Raw genomic sequence first — 21353 nt, forward strand, 5'->3', positions numbered from 1 at the left:
TTGCCTCGTACATCTACTCTAAACCTTGCCCCTCTCACCTTAAACCTATGCCCCCTAGTAATTGACCCCTCTACCCTGGGGAAAAGCCTCTGACTATCCACTCTGTCTATGCCCCTCATAATTTTGTATGCCTCTATCAGGTCACCCCTCAACCTCCTTCGTTCCAGTGAGAACAAACCGAGTTTATTCAATCGCTCCACATAGCTTATGCCCTCCATACCAGGCAACATTCTGGTAAATCTCTTCTGCACCCTCTCTAAAGCCTCCACATCCTTCTGGTAGTGTGGCGACCAGAATTGAACACTATACTCCAAGTGTGGCCTAACTAAGGTTCTATACAGCTGCAACATGACTTGCCAATTCTTATACTCAATGCCCCGGCCAATGAAGGCAAGCATGCCGTATGCCTTCTTGACTACCTTCTCCACATGTGTTGCCCCTTTCAATGACCTGTGGACCTGTACTCCTAGATCTCTTTGACTTTCAATACTCTTGAGGGTTCTACCATTCACTGTATATTCCCTACCTGCATTAGCCCTTCCAAAATGCATTACCTCACATTTGTCCGGATTAAACTCCATCTGCCATCTCTCCGCCCAAGTCTCCAGACAATCTAAATCCTGCTGTATCCTCTGACAGTCCTCATCGCTATCTGCAATTCCACCAACCTTTGTGTCGTCTGCAAACTTACTAATCAGACCAGTTACATTTTCCTCCAAATCATTTATATATACTACAAACAGCAAAGGTCCCAACACTGATCCCTGTGGAACACCACTGGTCACAGCCCTCCAATTAGAAAAGCATCCCTCCATTGCTACCCTCTGCCTTCTATGGCCTAGCCAGTTCTGTATCCACCTTGCCAGTTCACCCCTGATCCCGTGTGACTTCACCTTTTGTACTAGTCTACCATGAGGGACCTTGTCAAAGGCCTTACTGAAGTCCATATAGACAACATCTACTGCCCTACCTGCATCAATCATCTTAGTGACCTCCTCGAAAAACTCTATCAAGTTAGTGAGACACAATCTCCCCTTCACAAAACCGTGCTGCCTCTCACTAATATGTCCATTTGCTTCCAAATGGGAGTAGATCCTGTCTCGAAGAATTCTCTCCAGTAATTTCCCTGCCACTGAAGTAAGGCTCACCGGCCTGTAGTTCCCGGGATTATCCTTGCTACCCTTCTTAAACAGAGGAACAACATTGGCTATTCTCCAGTCCTCCGGGACATCCCCTGAAGACAGCGAGGATCCAAAGATTTCTGTCAAGGCCTCAGCAATTTCCTCTCCAGCCTCCTTCAGTATTCTGGGGTAGATCCCATCAGGCCCTGGGGACTTATCTACCTTAATATTTTTTAAGACACCCAACACCTCGTCTTTTTGGATCACAATGGGGGCTATCTACACCCCCTTCTCCAGACTCAACATCTACCAATTCCTTCTCTTTGGTGAATACTGATGCAAAGTATTCATTTAGTACCTCGCCCATTTCCTCTGGCTCCACACATAGATTCCCTTCAGTGGGCCAACCCTTTCCCTGGCTACCCTCTTGCTTTTTATGTACGTGTAAAAAGCCTTGGGATTTTCCTTAACCCTATTTGCCAATGACTTTTCATGACCCCTTCTAGCCCTCCTGACTCCTTGCTTAAGTTCCTTCCTACTTTCCTTATATGCCACACAGGCTTCGTCTGTTCCCAGCCTTTTAGCCCTGACAAATGCCTCCTTTTTCTTTTTGACGAGGCCTACAATATCACTCGTCATCCAAGGTTCCCGAAAATTGCCGTATTTATCTTTCTTCCTCACAGGAACATGCCTGTCCTGTATTCCTTTCAACTGACACTTGAAAGCCTCCCACATGTCAGATGTTGATTTGCCCTCAAACATCCGCCCCCAATCTATGTTCTTCAGTTCCCGCCTAATATTGTTATAATTAGCCTTCCCCCAATTTAGCACATTCATCCTCGGACCACTCTTATCCTTGTCCACCAGTACTTTAAAACTTACTGAATTGTGGTCACTGTTACCGAAATGCTCCCCTACTGAAACATCTACCACCTGGCCGGGCTCATTCCCCAATACCAGGTCCAGTACCGCCCCTTCCCTAGTTGGACTGTTTACATATTGTTTTAAGAAGCCCTCCTGGATGCTCCTTACAAACTCCGCCCCGTCTAAGCCCCTGGCACTAAGTGAGTCCCAGTCAATATTGGGGAAGTTGAAGTCTCCCATCACCACAACCCTGTTGTTTTTACTCTTTTCCAAAATCTGTCTACCTATCTGCTCCTCTATCTCCCGCTGGCTGTTGGGAGGCCTGTAGTATACCCCCAACATTGTGACTGCACCCTTCTTATTCCTGATCTCTACCCATATAGCCTCACTGCCCTCTGAGGTGTCCTCTCGCAGTATAGCTGTGATATTCTCCCGAACAAGTAGCGCAACTCCGCCTCCCCTTTTACATCCCCCTCTATCCCGCCTGAAACATCTAAATCCTGGAACGTTTAGCTGCCAATCCTGCCCTTCCCTCAACCAGGTCTCTGTAATGGCAACAACATCATAGTTCCAAGTAGTAATCCAAGCTCTAAGTTCATCTGCCTTACCCGTAATGCTCCTTGCATTAAAACATATGCACTTCAGGCCACCAGACCCGCTGTGTTCAGCAACTTCTCCCCGTCTGCTCTGCCTCAGAGCCACACTGTCCCTATTCCCTAGTTCTCCCTCAATGCTCTCACCTTCTGACCTATTGCTCCCGCGCCCACCCCCCTGCCATACTAGTTTAAACCCTCCCGTGTGACACTAGCAAACCTCGCGGCCAGGATATTTATGCCTCTCCGGTTTAGATGCAACCCGTCCATCTTATACAGGTCACACCTGCCCCGGAAGAGCTCCCAGTGGTCCAGATAACGGAAACCCTCCCTCCTACACCAGCTGTTTAGCCACGTGTTTGTCTGCTCTATCTTCCTATTTCTAGCCTCACTGGCACGTGGCACAGGGAGTAATCCCGAGATCACAACCCTCGAGGTCCTGTCTTTTAACTTTCTGCCTAGCTCCCTGAACTCCTGCTGCAGGACCTCATGCCCCTTCCTGCCTATGTCGTTAGTACCAATATGTACAACGACCTCTGCCTGTTTGCCCTCCCCCTTCCCCATATCCACCCATATCCCCCCTTCCCCATATCCCCATAACCCCTTTCCCCACGTCCCCCTCCCCATAGCCCCTTTCCGTCATATCCCCCTTCCCCCATATCCCCGTTCCCCCATATCCCCCCTTCCCCATATTCCCCCTTCCTCCATATCCCCTTCCCTCATATCCCCCTGTATCTCCCCTTTCCCCCATATCCCCCTTCCCCATATCCATTTTCCCCCATATCCCCTTCCCCCATATCCCCGTTCCCCCATATCCCCCTTCCCCCCATATCTCCCTTCCCACCATATCCCTCAGGGGGGATATGGGGGGAAGGGGGATATGGGGGAAGGGGGATATGGGTGAAGGGGTATATAGGGGTAGGCGGATTTTTGGGGAAGTGGGATATAGGGGAAGGGAGATTTGAGGGAAGGGGGGATATAGGGGGATATGGGGGAAGGGGATATTGAGGAAGGGGGATATGGGGGAAGGGGGGATTTGGAGGAAGGGGATATGGGGGAAGGGGGGATTATGGGGAGATATGGGGGATATTGGTGAAGGGGATATGGGGAAGGGGATATGGGGGAAGGAGGGATATGGGGGAAGGGGATAAGGGGAAGGGGGTATGGGGGACTATTGGGGAAAGGGGATGTGGGGAAGGTGGGATATGGGGGAATCGGGGATGGGGGAAGGGGGAAAGTGGTGCAGGCCGTGGGGGGTCTCACTAGGCGCTGCGCAGCGGGTCGCCATTTTGTCGGGTCTCCGCGGGGAGCATCTTTTGTGCAGTGACACCGTGCGGCGTCACTGACGGCGCGCGCGTCCGTGACGGGTGGCACCGCCGCGAATGGCGTAACGCCGCCACTAGCCCATTCCCGGTCGGAGAATTTGCGATGTTTCGGGGTGCCCGATGCCGGAGTGATTCGCGCTGTTTTTGGCGCCGGGTTCGGGCCATCGCGCTGATTCACGGAGAATCCTGTCCATGCTGTCGGTGAATTGGATATTCTGAATTCTCCCTCAGTGTATCCGAACAGGTGCCGGAATGTGGCGAATAGTGCCTTTTCACAGTAACTTCATTGCAGTGCAAATGTAAGCCTACTTGTGACAATAAAGATTTTTTTTTAAACGTAGCCAGTGATGTGAGATTAACCAATACCGAACATGGATATCATGAGGTAAAAACAGGCAGTGACAGACACCCAAGTTAGCCAATCAACATACAGGACAGAACACAACCAATCACCAGACAGAACACCAGAGGGGGGCTTCCAACTATAAAACACACGAGGCATCAGCACTCCGCCTCTTTCCACTGGTGACAACTGTAGTGACAGTCGGAGTGTATATATCAGTCAGCACCTTCTACACTTGGATCAGAGCTAGCCTGGTTAGTAAGTTAGAGTTAGTACACTTAGAGTAGTAGAGTGTCAACCCACAGCCAGCTGTGTGCATTGTGACAGAAGTTCAATAAATCTATTGAACCAAAGCCTACGTTTTGTGTATGCTTTACCGTTCATCTGCACCCTGTTGCAGTCCGTGTTACCCCAGGATGAATAACACAGCATGATACCAGGAGTCTACTTCATCCAAGTAATTTACCTTGAATAATTCAGTGATGACCAGCGAGTGCCTTCCAGCGGCATGGAGAAGATCCAGGCCCTTCCACAGCTCCGGATCTCTGGAAACCTCAGCGCCAACTGGCGGGTCTTCAAGCAGAAATTCAGTCTCTACATTGAGGCCTCGGGCCTCGAGGATGCGTCCAATGCCAGAAAAATCGCGCTGCTCCTATTGACTGCGGGGGACCAGGACATCTAAATCTTTAATTCGCTAACCTTTGCCGACGACGAGGACACAACCAAGTTCCAGACCGTGTTAGCCAATTTCGACAGTCACTGTGAAGTCGAAACGAACGAGAGCTTTGAGCGCTATGTCTTCCAGCACCGCCTTCAGGGTAAGGATGAGCCTTTCCAATCCTTTCTAACTCATCTCCGCATATTAGCGCAATCCTGCAACTATGGTGACACCGCTGATTCCCTCATCAGGGATCAGATCGTGTTTGGAGTCCACTCCGACGCCCTGCCGGAGCAGCTACTAAAAATAAAAAACATGACCCTGCCAGTAGCCATCGAGACGTGTAAAGTGCATGAACAGGCGAAAGATTGCTACTCCCATCTTAAATCGGCAGAACAGGACCAACTTGCCTCCCACGAGGCAGAGAGTGTACAGAGCAGCGCCCGAATGCTGCGCCTTAGCATCGCTGAAGGTGGCCATTTCACGTGCTTTTCCCGGGGTCCCACGCATGCGCACCATGGACGGGAGAACGAAGCGGCCGAAGACCACACTGCGCAGGTGCGAGCGGCGGCTGACCGCACTGCATATGTGCGACGACGCACAGAGCGTTACGACGTCAACATCATGACGTGCCCGAACTGCGGCACCGCCCACTTGAAGCGGCAATGCCCTGCAAGAGGCAGGCGATGGTTAAATTGTGGGAAGCCTGGCCATTATGCAGCCTTGTGCAGGTCTGCACCTCCGATCGTGGGCCAGCGATCCCAGTTACAACGCAAACGAGTTCGAAGTGTGCAGCAAGGGCTGCTGGATTCGGAACCGAGTAACACCACGGATCCAGAGGACGACTGCCTCGAGTCCCCATATCGTGTGGGCATCATTACCACGTATGACAAGGCCTCCTCAAATTCAGCAACACGCCTACCCATCCTCAACGTGGATTCTGCGGACGAATGGTGTGCTGTCGTACAAGTCAACCAATGCAGCATCCGGTTCAAGCTGGACACCGGTGCTTCAGCCAATCTCATATCTCAAGCAGATCTTTCTCGCATCCAAAGGCAGCCAAAGATTCTTCCACCGGCCTGCCAGCTGCTTGATTATAATGGCAATGCCATTACTGCGTTAGGGTCTTGTCACCTGCATGTCTCCAACAAGGCCATCAAAGCCACACTGCGATTCGAAATTGTCAAGCCTGACAAGGCTTCCCTGCTTGGTGCCCATGCATGCAAGCTACTCAATCTCGTCCAGCGGGTACATGCCATGTCCTCTGCCAATATGAATCTTCAGGCTGACATTGACAAAATCCTGTCACAATACCAGGATGTGTTCAGTGGGTTGGGCACGCTGCCGTACCGCTACAAAATCTTACCCAGGCCTGATGCCACGCCTGTGATCCATGCACCACGCCAGGTGCTGGCTCCTCTGATGGACCGTTTAAAGGTGCAGCTGCAGGAGCTCCAAGACCAGGGTATAATCCCTAATGTGACGGAACCGACTGGCTGTGTCAGCTCGATGATCTGTGGGAAGAAGCCCTCTGCAGAGCTGCGCATATGTATAGATCCCAAGGATCTTAACCGAAATATAATGCGGGAACACTACCCGATCCCGAAGCGGGAGGAACTAACCAGTGAGATGGCACATGCCAAATTCTTCACAAAGGTAGATACATCGCGTGGCTTCTGGCAGATACAACTGGACGAGTCCAGCAGGAAGCTCTGCACGTTTAATACACCTTTCGGAAGGTACTGTTACAACCGCATGCCGTTTGGTATTGTTTCAGCCTCTGAAATCTTTCACAAGATCATGGAACAGATGCTGGAGGGCATTGAGGGTGTGCGGGTTTATGGTGATGACATCATTATATGGTCCACGACCCTAGAGGAACACATATCTTGTCTCCAACAAGTGTTTAGACGCATACATGCCAACGGCCTCAAGTTCAACAAGGCCAAATGCTCCTTTGGCATGTCATCAATCAAGTTTTTGGGTGATCAAATATCCCAGCAGGGCGTGCAACCGGACTCGGACAAAGTCAAGGCCATCAACACCATGAAGACCCCGGAAGAAAAAAGGCGGTACTCCGCTTCCTGGGTATAGTTAACTTCTTGGGAAAGTTAATTCCCAACCTCGCACCACACACCTCGGCTCTCAGGCATCTGGTGAAGAAGTCCACTGCCTTTCAGTGGCTACCCACACATCAAGCAGAGTGGCTCGAGTTAAAGGGAAAGCTCACCACTGCTCCGGTACTAGCGTCTTTTGACCCGGAGCGAGAGACAAATATATCCACGGACGCAAGCCAGGACGGCATTGGTGCGGTGCTCCTCCAGAAGGATGGCTCCTCATCCTGGGCTCCAGTGGCCTATGCATCCAGGGCCATGACTCCCACTGCGCAGAGGTATGCTCAGATAGAGAAAGAGTGCCTGGGCCTCCTCACCGGTATTGTAAAGTTCCATGATTACGTCTACGGTCTACCAACCTTCACAGTAGAGACTGACCACAGACCCCTAGTCCATATCATTCACAAGGACTTGAATGCCATGACGCCCAAGCTTCAGCGCATTCTCCTTGGATTCCGCATGTATAATTTCGAATTGGTTTACACACCGGGCAAGGAGCTAATAATTGCGGATGCCCTGTCTCGTGCCATCACCTCGCCCTGTGAACAGGTCGACTTCATCTGCCAAATTAAGGCACAGGTGCAACTGTGTGCCAGCAACCTCCCGGCCTCAGATGAACGAGTCGTCAACATTCGAGAAGAGACAGCCAAGGACCCTCTTCTGCAGCGGGTCGTACATCACCTTTCAAATGGTTGGCAGAAAGGGCAATGCCTGCAGTTCTTTAATGTCAAGGATGACCTAAAGGTTATTGAGGGGATCCTCCTCAAGTTGGATCGTATTGTTATACCTCCCAGCCTCCAGAGCTTAGTGCTCAAACGGTATCGAGAAATGCAGGCGCAGGGCCCGGCAGGCTGTCTATTGGCCTGACATCAACGAGGACATATCCAACATGGTCCTCAATTGTGTTTCCAGCCTGCTCATCCCAAAGAAACACTCCAGCAACATGAGATCGTGACCTCGCCATGGTCTAAGGTGGGAATCGACCGTTTTCACGCCAATGGGCGTGACTACGTGCTTATAATTGACTACTTCTCGAGTTACCCCGAAGTGGTGAAACTGTCCGACCTCACATCAAGGACTGTCATCAAGGCCAGCAAGGAGACATTTGCCAGGTATTCCGCTCACGGTCATGAGCGACAACGGTCCCTGCTTCTACAGCTAAGAGTGGTCCAACTTCGCGAAGCTATACCAGTTCAAGCACATTACCTCGAGCCCGCATTACCCGCAATCTAACGGGAAGGTCGAAAAAGGGGTCCATATCGTGAAGCAACTGTTCTGCAAGGCTGCGGACTCAGCTTCTGACTTTAACCTTGCACTCCTGGCGTACAGGGCAACCCCTCTGTCCACCGGTATGTCTCCGGCACAACTCCTTATGAATCGTGACCTGCGGACGACTGTTCCAGCCATTCATTTACCTGACCTGGATCACCTCCCAGTGCTGCAAAAGGTGCAGCAACTCAGAAACTGGCAAAAGCTGACATACGATGCTCATGCTACTGATTTGCCTGTGCTCTCTCCGGAAGATGCTGTTCGCATCAAGGTGCCTGGTGGAGGCTGGTCAGCTCCAGCTGTTGTTGTTCGACAGGCTGCTCCCAGGTCGTTCGTGGTTTGCATGGCTGATGGATCCATTGTCAGGCGCAACAGAAGGGCACCACGCAAACTTGCCTGCCCACCACCGGATCTCACATTCCCAGCTGTCGTTATGTCTTCTCCGGACACGTCGCTCCACGAGGCCACCAGTCTGGCTGCAATCCCGCCTGTCAAGGCACCGTCGTCCCCACCTCCACCTCTCAGACGGTCGACAAGGATCCGACGCCAGCCCCAGAGATTGGACTTATAATTATTTCCTTTGTACATATTGTTCTGTATCTGCACGCTGGACACCTCACACGTACATATGCATTCACTGGCCATTTGCTGTAAATAGTTATATCTGTAAATATGTCGTATATGCTCTAAGCAACCGACAATTCTTTTTTTTAAAAAGGAGGATGTCATAATATGCACCCATGCACATCATGAGCTAAAAACAGGCAGAGACAGACACCCAGGTGTTAGCCAATCAACATACAGGACAGAACACAACCAATCACCAGACAGAACACCAGAGGGGGGCTTCCAACTATAAAACACACGAGGCATCAGCACTCCGCATCTTTCCACTGGTGACAATTGTAGTGACAGTCAGGGTGTATATATCAATCAGCACCTTCTACACGTGGATCAGAGCTAGCCTGGTTAGTAAGTTAGAGTTACTACACTTAGAGTAGTAGAGTGTCAACCCACAGCCAGCTGTGTGCATTGTTACAGAAGTTCAATAAATCATATTGAACCAACGCCTACGTTTGGTGTATGCTTTACCGTTCATCTGCACCCTGTTGCAGTCCGTGTTACTACAGGGTGAATAACACAACAAACATGACAATGATAGTGCTGGGGCGTCATTCTCCGACCCACAAGCGGGTCGGAGAACGGCCGTTGGCCGCCGTGAATCCCGCCCCCGCCGGTTGCCGAAGTCTCCGGTACCGGAGATTGGGCGGGGGCGGGAATCGGGCCGCGCCGGCTGGCGGGTCCCCCCGCTCAATTCTCCGGACCGGATGGGCCGAAGTCCCGCCGAGAAATTGCCTGTCCCGCCGGCGTAAATTAAAGTAGGTATTTACCGGCGGGACAAGGTGGCGTGGGCGGGCTCCGGGGTCCTGGGGGGGGGCGCGGGGCGATCTGGCCCCGGGGGGTGCCCCCACGGTGGCCTGGCCCGCGATCGGGGCCCACCGATCCGCGGGCGGGCCTGTGCCGTGGGGGAACTCTTTCCCTTCCGCCTCCGCAACTGTCTCCACCATGGCGGAGGCGGAAGAGACTCCCTCCACTGTGCATGCGCGGGAAACTTTCAGCGGCCGCTGACGCTCCCGCGCTTGCGCCGCCCCGATATTTCATTTCCGCGCCAGCTGGCGGGGCAACAAAGGCCGTTTCCGCCAGCTGGCGGGGCGGAAATCCCTCCGGCGCCGGCCTAGCCCCTCAATGTTGGGGATCGGCCCCCAAAGATGCGGAGCATTTCGCACCTTTGGGGTGGCGCGATGCCCGTCTGATTGGCGCCGTTTTGGGCGCCAGTCGGCGGACATCGCGCCGTTGGGGGAGAATCTCGCCCCTGAAGTGACCTGGTATTACCAATGGTGATGGTGAAGGCGATGAAGGTCTGTATGACAATGTTATACAACCAGACTACAGGGACGAATTATTTGGTCATTCAAATGGTGAGCAGAGAGATTTTGAACAATTTGAACAGGATTTGTCAATTCATTATGGTAGACATTTATATCTGCAGCAATTCTGCACCCATGGTCATTGTGAAAAATGGCTGTGAGCTAACCTTGGAGGAACGAGTGAAGTGCAGGCTGCCAGTTGCATGTCATTTAAATTATGTTGTGAAAGACGTTGTTCTAATTGCATGGCGACGTGGGCTCATAAACCAGTGTGGATGGATGATTCCGGTGAGCAGGCGTCATAATGATATGCTGATTTATGCTAATGATGCTTGGTGGCGTGAAACACAGCCCACCAGTGATGGCTGAAGCACACAATCATTTCCTCGTTTCACGTCATCGTCAAACCAGCTTTGGGCCTTCTTGCGAGATTTAGGTCTTAGACCTGCCATGACGCACGTCCTGGTCAGGAGCAGAAAATCCCGGCCCTAGTTTCCAGTTATCGATGTAGAAAATTAACCTGCTTGCAACGAAATGAAATGAAATGAAAATCGCTTATTGCCACAAGTGGGCTTCAAGTGAAGTTACTGTTAAAAGCCCCTAGTCGCCACATTCCGGTGCCTGTTCGGGGAGGCTGTTACGGGAATTGAACCGCGCTGCTGGCCTGCCTTGGTCTGCTTTAAAAGCCAGCTATTTAGCCCTGTGCTAAACCAGGGAGCTTGTTTGCTTGCTTGTTTGAGGAACATGGATGGTAATGGATTCACACATTATCCTTTCAATCTTCATTCTGATACCTTTAAGATTCGTAAGTGAAATTAGTTCATGCAATCTCAAACCACATCTGAGTGGAAACGGGCCGACACCACAAAATTATTTCTCCGCACCTTTAGGGGCCTTGAGGGGCTGGGCCCGCGCCGGAGTGGTTTCCGCTCCCCCAGCTGGCAGGAAAAGCCTTTGGCGCCATGCCAGCCGGGGCCAAAAGGACTCTGCCGGCTGGCGTGAATTTGCACATGCGCAGGAGCATCAGCAGCTGCTGACGTCATCCCCGTGCATGCGCAGGGGGGTTGTCTCTTCCGCGTCGGCCATGGTAAATGCTGTGACCGAGGCGGAGGGAAAAGAGTGCCCCCACGACACAGGCCCGCCCGTGGATCGGTGGGCCCCGATCGCAGGCCAGGCCACCGTGGGGGCACCCCCTGGGGCCAGATTGCCCTGCGCACCCCCCAGGAACCCGGAGCCCGCCCGCGCCGCCATGTCCCGCCGGTAAGAGAGGTGGTTTGATCCTCGCCGGCGGGACAGGCATTTCACCAGTGGGTCTTCGGCCCATCGCGGACCGGAGAATCGCCGGGGGGGGGGGCTCGCCAACCGGCGCGGCGCAATTCCCGCCCCCGCCGAATATCCGGTGCCGGAGAATTCGGCTACCGGCGGGGGCGGGATTCATTTATTTAAATTTGCTGATTTAAATTTAAAAGTGGATCTGTACTTTGCAGGGAAGTGGTTGTGCTTGCCACATTGTGAGCAAATTTTTCCTCGTGCTGGACATTGTCTTTGTGGGTGGGCGTGTCCACAGCATTCACAAGTCATGACATTCATGTCATCACGCGCATAGCTTCTTCGCCCATGCGCAGATCGGCCTTCTTCTGTCTCGCATCTTTTTGCGAAGTACGCATCAGTAAGCTTAGAACGCGTATGCGCAAGATTGCTGCCGTCCAAAACGTGCATCTTTCGGAGCTGTGACACAGCCCTGACGCATTCTACCTCAAGTTTCGTTCTCGCGTCCTTTTCTCGCTGGAGAATATCAATATATTAACTTTTGGATAATTGATGCATACGATATGTCGATTGCATTTTCAAGCTGGAGATCTTTCTATCTCAGCAAATGTTCCCTGAGCTTATCATTGATTATTCCAAATACAATTTGATCTCTGATCATTGAATCAGTTAAAATGGAGAAATTACACGTTTGAGCTAAGAGTTTGAGATCAGTCATGAAGCAATCAATTGATTCCCCATTATTTTGCATTCTTCATTTGAAGACAAAACACTCAAAGGTTTCATTAATCTGTATTTTGCAGTGAAGATCAAACTTTGCTATAACTACATCATATTTAGTCTTATCTTGATCTGCAGCAAATTGAAATGAGTTATACAGTTCTATGGCTTGTGGACCAGCCATCGGTAGAAATAGAGCTAATTTACGATCATTACTCACATTATTTAAATCAGAAGCCAACAGGTATAATTGAAATGGTTGCTTGAACACTCGCCAGTTAATGTCTCGTTTACCGGTGATCCGGAGTTGTCGTGGAGCATGGGATTTCTCCATCAGTTCTGGATTCTTCGATGTCTTGCAGTAACAGGACTGTTCTTCAAAATTCGAGTTGTGTGTTAGTTCTTTTGACTAAATACTTACTAAACTATCTAATTAGATTCAGCAGTCACTCTGGTACCATGTGATATTACCATGCTTGGTAATATGTTGTATTCTTTGTACTTTCTTCCAGAATGATCTGATGTGGTGTTGACAAAGACTATACCAATCAGAAAATTGAAACAAAACAAATTTATTATTATATGACTAATTAAATGAAGTTCATACACTCTACTGAGCTACAAATAATAATTAAGTAATATTGGACCAGTCTTAAAGTACTCAATAAGCTAAATAGTCACTAACTACACTATGATCGAACCTCGTGTTAACTCTATCTACTCTAATCTTCTTCTTATGTTTTTACCATGCTTTCTCCTTATGCTACTGCCAGAATTCCCTCAGAGCCTGACTTAAATACAGAGAAATGGTAACGCCCCCTAGTGTTTGATTTACACAGAGATGTAATTATTAACCCTTCACTAACCTGACTATATATACATCATGACAGTCCTGATGCTCGTCGGGCTAGCTGGGGAGGGGGCCTCTTCTACGGCTGGGGGTGAATCAGGGAAGGGCCATGGGGCTGGGGTGAGCCCGCATGGCACCATGGCATCCAGCATGGGCATTGGCAACAAGGCAGCCAACTTTCTGCGCACCCTACTGACCACCCACCTTGGCCCCAGGTTCTGCAGAGTGACACCAGCTGTATTGGCACTCCCACCCCACCACCCAAGCACCCCAGTCCTCACCCTCCACCCACCACCCCACACCCCAGACTCCGCCATACAACCTCCCCCAACCGGCCAACATCCACCAGGGGGGCATCACGCCCACAATGGGTAATGCCCACAGTAGCCCCTAGGAAGGTGCAGGATGGGGGCCACGGAGCATACCACTGGCATGGACAGCACCAGTCGATGGTACCTCTGGCAGCGAGGACTGGTGCCAGGGCCAGAGGCCCCCATGGTGCTGGGCCCCAACAGGGACTGGGATGTTGAGAGGGGGGGGGCGGAAGAGTACATGCAGGGGCAGAGTCTGCAGTGCCAACCAGAGACACTGAGTAACCCAATGGACCTAGTTGGACATGGGGGTACTCAATACTCCAACATGTCTGCCTTTCACCCCCTGCAGACAATGGATATTGGAATTCAACAGCAATGTTGGCCTTCCTCATAATCGCCGCAGCCCTGGGGGATGCACTGCGGCTTTACAAGCTGGTGCTGTTTGAGGAGGAGGAATCTGCAGCAGCAGAGCATGCTGCAGAGGGACAGAAGGCAGCTGCTGAGGATGGAGAGCCAGCCGCCCAACAGGCTGAGGAGGAGGAGGTGTAAAGGAGGTGCTGAATGAGGCTTTGTGTGTACCAGCAGCGCCTGTCATTTGAGGACCTGCAGGATCGGGCATGCCGTCGAAGACTCCGGCTGAGCAGGGGACATTGCAATATATCTGCCAGATCATGGCACACCTGGCATCGCAGGAGAATGAGGGAGGACACCCGCTCTCGACGGCCATCAAGGTGACGGTTGCCCTGATCTTCTACTCCACGGGATCTGTCCAAGCGGCAAGTGGGGACCTGTCCGGGTTCTCTCAGAGCTCAGTGAACAACTGCATCTGCATCATCACGGAGGCCCTATATGCCCAGTCGGCACAATACATCCATTTCAATGTGGACCGAGCCCACCAGGATGCCCGGCCAGCGGGATTCGCTGACATCACCGAAATGACCCGGGTCCAGGGGATGATCGACGGGTTGCGTGTCGTCCTACGCGCACCTGCAGAATGCTGCTCTACACAAACCAAAATGGGTTCCACTCGATGGACTTGCATCTGGTGTGTGACCATCAGATGCGCATCATGCACACGCGCGCCCGATACCCGGGCAGTGTGCACAAGCCTTCATCCTGGCACACTTGACGATTCCCAGCCTCTTTGAGGTGCACCCCGGGTTGGGGTGTTGGCTCCAGGGTGACAGGGGTTAACCACTGCAGTCATGGCTGATGACACCTATCCAGAGACCACAGACCGACGTGGAGACCTGCTACATGCCACGACCAGGGGCGTGATCGAGCAGTGTTTCGGCATCCTGAAAGTGTGGTTGAGGTGCCTGGACCACTCTAGAGGGGCCCACCAGTATGACGCTGGGAGAGTCGCCCACATCGTGGCGGCCTGCTGCATCCTCCACAACATTGCGCAGTAGAGGGGCGACGTGCTGGAGGAGGAGGATGAACACCAGCCCTCATCTGGCAAGGAGGATGGGGGGAGGGGGAGGTTGGACAGGACATGGGCAAGCATTGCGCTGGTCAAGGAGACACAGCCTGAGTGAGTGAGACACAGACAGAGTGAGAATTTGGTGCAGTGAGGTAACCAGGAAAGGTAAGTGGTTAATCTAATTTTGCTGTTTTTCAGTTAAAAGTGCAGTGTAGATTAGTGTCTGAATGGCTGAAGCTGCCCCCACCCTAATTGCTGAGAGGCAGTTATCTGGAAGTCACCTGAGGCCTGTTAAGGGGCCCAAAGGTACACATTGTATTCTTCTCTTTGAAGTTTTAGTGTGAGTCATCCTAAAGTCTGTATAAAAGACAGACAGAAAGCGCACTTAGTAAGCATTGCGCTGGTCAAGGAGACACAGCCTGAGTGAGTGAGACACAGACAGAGTGAGAATTTGGTAATTTGGTGCAGTGAGGTAATTCGGTGAAGAGTGGGAGAAGGTGCTTTTTCCCGACTGTTTTGTTCTCTCTCTTTCTTCGGACCTAATTTTGGGAGCCGTTCGGAGGAGGAGGAGCAGTCTCTGTGAGTATAAAAACCTAACGGTAACTTCCTGTTTTCCAGTTTTTTTCCCCAAAAGTGACGTCAGAGGGAAGCTGTGATCTGATTGGTTGATAGCAAATCTGCCCCAAATTTAAAAAAAAAAACAGCTAAACTCGTAAACAGAAATTAAACTAATTAATTAATTAGTGATGGCTGGTCAGGTGATGTGCTTGAGCTGCTTGATGTAGGAGCTGGCAGATCCCATTGTGAGTTGCAGCGACCACTTCTGCAGTAAGTGTTGGCTGCTCGAAGAGCTCCGGCTCAGAGTTGATGAGCTGGAGTCTGAGCTTCAAACACTGAGGCACATCCGGGAGGGGGAGACTTACCTGGACACTGTGTTTCAGGAGGCAGTCACACCTGTCAGAGTAAGTAGTTTAAATCCTGCCAGTGGCCAGGGACAGCAGGGTGTGACTGCAAGTCAGGCAGGTAAAGGGAACCAGCAGTCAGGAACTCAGGAGCCTCAGCCCTTGACCCTGTCCAACAGGTATGAGGCACTTGCTCCCTGTGTGGATGGCGAACAGGGCTGCAGGACGGATGCGTCAGCTGACCAAGGTACCATGGTTCAGCAGGCCATTCAAGGGGAGGGAGTAAATAGGCAAGTTGTAGTTATAGGGGATTCTATTATCAGGGGGATAGATAGTATCCTTTGTGAGCAGGATAAAGAGTCCCGCATGGTATGTTGCCTGCCCGGTGCTCGGGTGCGGGACATCTCTGACCGGCTTGAAAGGATACTGGAGAGGGAGTGGGAGGATCCAGTTGTTGTGGTCCATGTCGGTACGAACAACACAGGCAAGTCTAGAAAAGAGGACCTGTTTAGAGATTATAAAGAGCTAGGATTCAAATTAAAAAACAGGTCCTCAAGGGTCATAATCTCCGGATTACTGCCCGAGCCACGTGCAAATTGGCATAGGGAGGCAAGAATAAGGGAAGTTAACACGTGGCTGAAAGAGTGGTGTGGGAAAGAGGGGTTCCTTTTCATGGGACACTGGCATCAGTTTTGGGACAGGGGGGACCTATACCTTTGGGATGGTCTCCACCTGAACCGAGCTGGGAGCAGTGTTCTGGTGAAAAGAGTAAATAGGGTGGTCAATAGGACTTTAAACTAGAGATTGGGGGGGAAGGGAAAGTCAGGGAACCAAGAGGTGAAGTAATCAGCGGGGAGCGTAGCTGCTTAGGAATACAAAGAAGCACAAAAAGACAGAACTCAGGAGAGGTTACGATAGTCCCCATCCCACAAAATATGACAGTGTATGGAAAGGCTCAGTAAACCAAGGTCCACCACACTAAGAAAACAAAAAGGGACAGTCAATAGAGAATTAAAGGTGCTATATTTAAATGCGCGCAGTGTACGGAACAAGGTAGATGAACTTGTGGCCCAGATTGTGACTGGCAGGTATGATGTGGTAGGCATCACAGAGACGTGGTTGCAGGAGGTTCAGGACTGGCATTTAAACATCCAGGGATTCACAACCTATCGAAAAGACAGAGAGGTGGGCAGAGGGGGCGAGGAATGAAAGTAAATCAATAGCACTAAACGACATAGGGTCAGATGATGTGGAGTCTGTGTGGGTAGAGTTGAGGAACCACAAAGGCAAAAAAACCATAATGGGAGTTATGTACAGGCCTCCTAACAGCGGTCAGGACCAGGGGCACAAAATGCACCACGAAATAGAAAGTGCATGTCAGAAAGGCAAGGTCACAGTGATCATGGGGGACTTCAATATGCAGGTGGACTGGGTAAATAATGCTGCCAGTGGACCCAAGGAAAGGGAATTCATTGAATGTTTACAGGACGGCTTTTTGGAACAGCTTGTGATGGAGCCCACGAGGGGACAGGCCATTCTGGACTTAGTGTTATGTAATGAGCCAGACTTGATTAAAGATCTTAAAGTAAGGGAACACTTAGGAGGCAGTGATCATAATATGGTAGAATTCAATCTCCAATTTGAAAGAAAGAAGGTAGAATCAGGTGTAAAGGTGTTACAGTGAAATAAAGGTAACTACAGGGGCATGAGGGAGGAACTGACGAAAATCGACTGGGAGCAGAGCCTAGTGGGAAAGACAGTAGAACAGCAATGGCAGGAGTTTCTGTGAGTAATTGAGGACACAGTAGAGATTCATCCCAAAGAAAAGAAAGGTTATCAGAGGGGGGATTAGGCAGCCATGGCTGACAAAGGAAGTTAGGGAATGCATCAAAGCAAAAGAGAAAGCCTATAATGTGGCAAAGAGTAGTGGGAAGTCAGAAGATTGGGAAGGCTACAAAAACAAACAGAGGATAACAAAGAGAGAAATAAGGAAAGAGAGGATCAATTATGAAGGTAGGCTAGCCAGTAACATTAGGAATGATAGTAAAAGTTTCTTTAAATACATTAAAAACAAACGGGAGGCAAAAGTAGACATTGGGCCGCTCCAAAATGACGCTAGTAATCTAGTGATGGGAGACAAGGAAATAGCTGAGGAACTAAATAAGTACTTTGCGTCAGTCTTCACAGTAGAAGACATGAGTAATATCCCAACAATTCCGGAGAGTCAGGGGACAGAGTTGAATATGGTAGCCATCACAAAGGAGAAAGTGCTAGAGAAACTAAGAGGTCTAAAAATTGATAAATCTCCGGCCCCAGATGGGCTACATCCTAGAGTTCTAAAGGAGATAGCTGAAGAAATAGTGGAGGCGTTAGTTCTGATCTTTCAAAAGTCACTGGAGTCAGGGAAAGTCCCAGAGGATTGGAAAATCGCTGTTGTAACCCCCCTGTTCAAGAAGGGAACAAGGAAAAATATGGAAAATTATAGGCCAATTAGCCTAACCTCGGTTGTTGGCAAGATTCTAGAATCCATTGTTAAGGATGAGATTTCTAAATTCTTCGAAGTGCAGGGTCGGATTAGGACAAGTCAGCATGGATTTAGTAAGGGGAGGTCGTGCCTGACAAACCTGTTAGATTTCTTTGAAGAGATAACAAATAGGTTAGACCAAGGAGAGCCAATGGATGTTATCTATCTTGACTTCCAAAAGGCCTTTGATAAGGTGCCTCACGGGAGACTGCTGAGTAAAATAAGGGCCCATGGTATTCAAGGCAAGGTACTAACATGGATTGACGATTGGCTGTCAGGCAGAAGGCAGAGAGTTGGGATAAAAGGTTCTTTTTCGGAATGGCAACCGGTGACGAGTGGTGTCCCGCAGGGTTCAGTGTTGGGGCCACAGCTGTTCTCTTTATATATTAACGATCTAGAAATTCTATGATAATTCTATGATGACGGGACTGGGGGCATTCTGGCTAAGTTTGAAAAATGAAAATCGCTTATTGTCACAAATAGGCTTCAAATGAAGTTACTGTGAAAAGCCCCTAGTCGCCACATTCCGGCGCCTGTTCGGGGAGGCTGGTACGGTTTGCCGATGATACAAAGATAGGTGGAGGGGCAGGTAGTATGGAGGAGGTGAGGAGGCTGCAGAAAGATTTAGACAGTTTAGGAGAATGGTCCAAGAAATGGGTGATGAAATTCAACGTGGGCAAATGCGAGGTCTTGCACTTTGGAAAAAAGAATAGGGGCATGGACTATTTTCTAAACGGTGACAAAATTCATAATGCTGAAGTGCAAAGGGACTTGGGAGTCCTAGTCCAGGATTCTCTAAAGGTAAACTTGCAGGTTGAGTCCGTAATTAAGAAAGCAAATGCAATGTTGTCATTTATCTCAAGCGGCTTGGAATATAAAAGCAGGGATGTACTTCTGAAGCTTTATGAAGCATTAGTTAGTCCCATTTAGAATACTGTGAGCAATTTTGGGCCCCACACCTCAGGAAGGACATACTGGCACTGGAGTGGGTCCAGCGGAGATTCACACGGATGATCCCAGGAATGGTAGGCCTAACATACGATGAACTTCTGAGGATCCTGGGATTATATTCATTGGAGTTTAGGAGGTTGAGGGGAGATCTAATAGAAACTTACAAGATAATGAATGGCTTAGATAGGGTGGACGTAGGGAAGTTGTTTCCATTAGCAGGGGAGACTAGGACCCGGGGGCACAGCCTTAGAATAAAAGGGAGTCACTTTAGAACAGAGATGAGGATAAATTTCTTCAGCCAGAGAGTGGTGGGTCTGTGGAATTCATTGCCACAGAGGGCGGTGGAGGCCGGGACGTTGGGTGTCTTTAAGAAAGAAGTTGATAAATTCTTGATTTCTCGAGGAATTAAGGGCTATGGAGAGAGAGTGGGTAAATGGAGTTGAAATCAGCCATGATTGAATGGTGGAGTGGACTCGATGGGCCGAATGGCCTTACTTCCGCTCCTATGTCTTATGGTCTTATGGGGCCAGGGCAGGCACGGGAGGACGCACAATGAGTGCGCCAGAGCCAACATGAACAAGATTCTCTAATCGCCTCCTGGTTCACTGATTGGGGGGGGGGGGGACTGGACAGGGGCATGGACATTGCATTCCAGCAGCCCCCTGCCTGCAACCCCCTCCATGATACATGCCTACCGCACTACAGGGTGCGGGCCCTGGGATGGCAGTAACAGCGCGACTGGTCCATGGGATGGAGTATGACGACAACCCGCTCTGGAGTGAGCTCTGGTACCCCCGAACCCTATGACAATGTCTGACTCCTGCCCACGGTAGCACTCTCCACTGACCACCTGGCTGATCCCTGCCTGTGAGCTGGCCATTCCATCACACGGTCCCATCGAAATCCTGGGGTGGCCATGTCGGCCAGCACCTGGGCAATTCCGCCGATGCTCTCAGCCATGGCCTGCTGTGACTGGGCCATGTTCATGAGAGCCGCTGCAATGTCCAGATAGCTCTGACACATGGCTGCCTGCGAGAAGGCAACCCTGTCCTGGGCCTCAGCCACCGCCTGAACAGATTGCCACAGGTCTTGGAAATGCTGATCCACAGCTGAAACCTTCACCCTAATGCCTCCACCACGACGTCACTCATGTGGTGTTGGCCTGGGTGGCATGCATGGTCGGCACACCTCCTGCTCCTGCACGTGGTTGGACTCTTCCACCTGCGCCTACAGGTGCTGGACGTTCGCTGACAACCCCTCATGTAGTCCCTGGCTCTGCAACCGCATCTCCATGATTGATGGGACTGTCCGTTCCAGAAGCCCGAAACCCGTTTGGTCGGCAGCTAGTCTTTTGGGTCGGCCCACCTTCCGACCATCTGCCCCCTCGGGGGTTCCTACCTCCACCTGCTGCACCGGTGTATGAGTGCGCTGCGCAGCAGATCATGCCCCAGGAACCTCTTCAATAACATGCCCAACCAAGGTGAGTGTCTCTGGGATGGTAGAGGATGTTGGAGACAGCTGTGACAGGAATTCTGTGTTGTCCTCGGACTCGAGCTCCGGGGTGTCCTGGGATTAAAAGATGACCCCAGCTGCTGGGATAGGCGCGCCATGCAAATTGCCATTGATTTTGACGTGACTGGAAGATCCCACCGCCGACCACTGGCAAGCCACCTCCGCCGCACCGGGAAAATTCCAACCACTTTCTTCTCTTTGGAGTATTTTATGAACTTCGCCTCTGCCATAGTACAGGCATCATTTGCAGGTCAGTTAACCAAATGGTGAAGGAGCATGTTGATGGCTCCCGCCCATGTCGGTGTCGTCCTCGTCGCTGGTACTAGTGATATTATTTCACTGATGAGCAAGGAGTCACCCCCAGTGTTCTGGTTGGCATTTACCCTCACTCAGCATCACAAGAACGGATTACCTGGTCATGATAACATTCCTGTTTGTGGCGGCTGCTGAGCTGCATTTGTTACATTGCAACTGCGACTATACCACGAAAAGTATTTCATTGGCTGTAAATTGATGTTGAGCTGCCCAGTGGTCGTGAAAAGTGCAAAATGAAGGCACGTCTATTTCTTTCCACCCATACAAATGAAATGCCAGGTCATGTGTGCTAAGCATGCCCATCACTTATGACACAAGTGGGAGAATTCCCAGAGCAGGCCTTCCCTATGCCCTTTCT

The sequence above is a fragment of the Scyliorhinus torazame genome, chromosome 2 (genome assembly GCF_047496885.1).
Source record: "Scyliorhinus torazame isolate Kashiwa2021f chromosome 2, sScyTor2.1, whole genome shotgun sequence".
Taxonomy (NCBI): domain Eukaryota; kingdom Metazoa; phylum Chordata; class Chondrichthyes; order Carcharhiniformes; family Scyliorhinidae; genus Scyliorhinus; species Scyliorhinus torazame.